Consider the following 4838-nt stretch of genomic DNA (forward strand, 5'->3'; position numbering starts at 1 on the left):
CTCTTGTGCGTCTATTGACGGTGTTGGAAACATGGTCAACCTAATCACGAAGAGGAATCTTTGTATGCAACTGAAGTATATGCAAGAATTAAAGATATGCAGCCTAAGTTGTGGATATAAGATGAAATACTCTTTTAACGCAATGAGGTTCCTATGAAGCATAGTACACGAGGTCTAGCCAACTCTCATGTCCATGACAAAAAGTAAAAAATGCTAAAATTAAGTCAAACAAAACCGAAACTCTGATTTGACGCCCTCAAGGGGTTTTCAGGAGGTACAATTGAGGAGTTTGACCAACCCATGGAGGACGGTCGAATCCACCCTTAAATCGGTCTCATCCCTTAATACAGACTCCAAAAATAATGCACATAGTCTTTTAGTCCAAAAGTACATGGGCGTGGCCCAAACCTGGGTAGCCAACACATATAGATGGATATGGACGAAGTTATGTAACACCATCTTGTATATTTCACCCACTTCCTCACGCGTCATGACAATAGCTTCAACAATCATGAAATCTCTATTTGTTATTTGGTCTTTGCTCCTTGTATGATTGTTGTCATGCATTTCCATGCTTGATCATACTCTCATGTGTATCCTGCTTGTCCATGCTAGATCCCTCATTCCTAAGTAATACAAATAGAAGTACCTTATATTTGAGCTGGAGTGTGCGAGCTTTAGTCATTGGAACTTGAGTCGGCATGGTCATGAGGGCTGATGGGTGTAATTGTACTAGGGATGTGCTCAACGCTGAGATTGGAACACATGAAGAGACAACACATAATAAAATAATAACCACAATGTAACTTGGCATACTAGATCACTACAACCTAGAACCAAGAATTACTCAAATAAACATCGCATTAAAAGGGGGGGGGGGTGTAAGAGTAATTACAAACTATCATGAAGGAGTAAGTGGGGGTGATAGAGGCTGTGGCACCATCCCATAGAGCCACTCTCAGTGATTGCGCTTCCCTCGTCGTCTTCCTCCTTAGTCCTCCTTCAATATTTCAATGGATCTTGGAAAAAGAAGATAGACATAGCCCCCAATGGGCCTATAATCTGAATGGAGGCGTGTTCTCCGTGGGATTAGGGTCTGCTAACTTCTTGATGGAGAATATAAATGCCTATAGCTGATCCCCTCCACCATATGATACTCACCTCCTCCTTTGACCCTGGGCTAGTAAGGTGGTTTTGAAGTCTATAATAACATTTTTGTTATGTACTTTTTACTGCTTATTGTAGAGAAAACCCATCACAACATTGAAATTTTATTAATAATAAATCCATGTACAACATTTACATGGGTCAGTAGCCCAAAGAAACAGGAAAACTACACCAATACAACTTACCTTTCAAGGTGAGAGGTAAGTATCCATTTGACCAACTCATCCCTAAACCTAAGCTTGATTCTGTGAGCCAACAAAGAAATGTCGTGGACAAAGCCGCAATTCCATCTATAAAAACTATGCCTCTCATGCCTGAAGATATTTGCATTCCTAATGATCCAAAGATCCACCAAGTAGTAAAAATGATTTAGCAAAGAAAGGCTTCCCAAATTCACTTCTTACCTGAACATCAATGGAACTCATGTCATCCCCCAAAGGCCAGTTGATCTGCGGGTAATTCCACACTCTCATAGTGACTTTATACTAGAAGAACAAGTGTTCCCTATCCTACCGAGAGTTGGTAGGGCAGAGGATACAATTAATACCATCATCCACATTCCAGTGCCTCCTTACAACATAATCTATCCATAATCAACATCCACGCAAACACCTTGATTGTTAGAGTACAACAACTCTTCCAAATCCAATTTAGAAGAGGGTTGGGCACAATAGGTCCACGGATGAGTGTGTGGTAACTCTTGGCTTTATAGGTTGCATACTTGCATCCCTTTTTTGTTACATTTGCATGAATCCAACATATAAAAAGAAAAAAAATGATGGTTGGATGGAGAAGATCTAGACATTTTCATGGTCGTCCCACGTGTAGTACAAGCATCCGTACGACTGTGTATGGTCGGACAATTGCTCGGCTTGCTCTCTGCCCTTTTGCCCTGACTTGTTGTGCGTTTTGGCGATAACTCTCCGTGCATCCAGGTATTGAGATGATAAAAAAACAAAGTTAATCATCCAGCTATGCATAAAAGTTTAAAGTTGATCACTTTTTCATTTGCGATTATCTTGAGGATGCTCCTTTTGAATTCACCAAATCCAGCTTTTGTGTTCTCCCTGTTTGACCCAGGAATTGGCTCCAATTACCACGAAAAGACGATGGGAGTATAATTCACTTACAAATCCTACAAAACATAAAAGGAAGGAAAACATACTAAAATCAATAGTAAATGGGATAATCTAAGATATATCTAAGAAACTAGATTAAACTCAAAAAAAGATGATTACAAAAGAGACTCATCGGTAATACTTTCTTTTAAGGGGGATGCCAATACGTGGTTATCATCACTTCTTCCGGTTGATGGGAGGAAGAAGATCCGGTGCTTTTATGTTGTTTTTGTTAACTTTTAATAGAATGTTTTCGACAAAGGGAATATATTAATATCACGAAGATACCAATTACACCCGACCTCTGTACGAACAAGATGTTCAAAAGCATCAAGGATACACATGGTCGAAAAAGAAAATAAAAAGAACAGAAGAAAAAAGACCCCGCCAAGGTGATTAAACACTAGCATCTCTAACCAACACTGAAGACAACACCCGAACTACAAAAGAGGTTCTTCAAAAGCAATGCCTTCAAGAAGGAAACAATGCACAAGCGTTGTTGTTGTTGCCCGATCGAAGGTCTTGGGGTTTTTACCCTGGAGAAAGTCGGAGTTCACTCAAAAACATGCCCTCAACAAGGCCATTGCCATGTACAACCAATAAAAGCCAGACCATGGGTTTTCACCCTGGAAATCAAGACTCGGTACTCAAGGAGCACCACCAAAAATGGAGTCCTCCAGTGCTACCGCCCCCGCTTGGCGAGGTCGCTGTTGCAAGTCACCAAACACCTAGCACACAGTCTTCATCGCATCCAATACACCCTTCCACCAAAGTCTCAACACTTCCAGTCATAGCCGCATTGACTTTCTCCACCACTATCAATGCCTTGGGAATCTTAACTTGGACATGTCCCATGGCACTAATAAGAAAGTGAAGCTTCGCGCTGCACCCACTTGAGGTTGTGCTGCCTAATAATATGAACGCGCATGACCGAAGCCTTTCCAAACTAGATATCCATGGGTGACATACGCCAATCTATATAGATCTCCGACGGGGAAGGCCGGAAGTCGTCAGCGGCCAAATTCAAGAGGTATCCGGCAGAAAGACGGCTTGGCGGAAAAAGAGCGCTAGGGCGAAACCACCATTATTAGCCGAAGCTGATAGCCCTCATGCCGCCCACCTCTCGACCCAGACCTGTAGACAAAGGTCAGCGATGCGCATAGTGCCACCTGCAACTGTGGAGGCCTGGCAGGAGACGAGGACTAGCCACTCCTGGCCGGATCGAGCGGCTCCCAGCCCCGCCGTTGCCGCTACTACGGCACCGCGTGTAGCCTGCAAGCCTAGCCACGGCGCCGCCGAAGTGACTGCCGCAACCACCACCGTCTCGAAGAGGGGCCGCCGCCCCGGAACCCTATCTCCGCTGCCACAAGGGACGATCGGAAGTCCCCCCCCCCCTTTGGAACCGAAGGTGCCGAAGCCGGCGGCAGCGGTGGGGGAGACATTGCGGCGACGCAAGGGTTTGGAAGGGTCTCGTGGGAGGCTTTAGATGGGCTTACTTCAGATGCTTTTGCCATTGACTGTTGGTGTGCATCTTTAGTCGGTGTCAAAACCAGGAGTAAATCTTTTATTAGTCCTTCGATCCATATTACTTGCCACTCAAACCGACGTGAGGGAGTAACAGAAAAACCAAACCTCTTGCCTTCGCAATGATGCAGATTGTTTTTTCCAATGAAGGGAAGATGCCCATCTTTTCAATTGGCGTGTCAATCAAATTGTTAATAGTGCTCTAATCAGCCGCAAGTCAACTGATGATTAAGGGAGAGAGAAGGTAGGTACAGTAGGGAGGGAGCGGAAGAGATAAATAAATCTTGTGAGAGGGAGGCGCATCCGGACCTAGGCACGCCGGCACCAGATGCATCGCTTGAAGCAAGGCACGAGAAAAGGTTCTTCGAGCATCCTCAAAGGTCAGCGAGCTTCCGACGCTTCCCACCTGTTTGGTCTAGGAAGAACCGGCGGAGGGGCCGCCTCAATATTCTGATCAAAGGTTAAGCATGCCCAGGGTTCGTGGAATCGGTGAATTAATTATGTAGTATGGGATTAAACATCTTCTTTTTGATAAAATTGCGTGCAGCTCGATCGCGCTTCCTTTTCGCAGGGAGAAATATACGTGATCAAGTTCATGATTCTTTTTTTTAGAGAGGAAACTCAGTGATTTCTGACGAATATATACGAGTTCAACGTGGCAGCCTCTCCCGATCTGACTGTTATTCCAAGGAGCATTGGTGCGACCGTTTGATCAGGTCGGAAAAAGATATCCTTCTTGGATGCTGATACCGCCTTGATGGGCTAGTTGCTGCTAAATTTGTCTTTGGATTTGGATCCTGGCTTCGCAAGGATCAACAGACGGGACAAGGTTATGAGCTCTTCGCTTGTCTCTTCGCTTGTTCCCTCCCGCCCTTCCACCAACATTTACTCTAATCAGGTACGCAGGCCAATTTGCTCAAGAACAGGTCTGCAAGGCAATACATCGGATTACTTTGCTCTGATGGGCGCCAGTGCGCCGACCGGTCTAGCCCAGGCCGTTGGATATGAGCTGCGGGGGTTGTTGGATCC

This window comes from Triticum dicoccoides, chromosome 2B (genome assembly GCF_002162155.2).
Source record: "Triticum dicoccoides isolate Atlit2015 ecotype Zavitan chromosome 2B, WEW_v2.0, whole genome shotgun sequence".
Lineage (NCBI taxonomy): Eukaryota > Viridiplantae > Streptophyta > Magnoliopsida > Poales > Poaceae > Triticum > Triticum dicoccoides.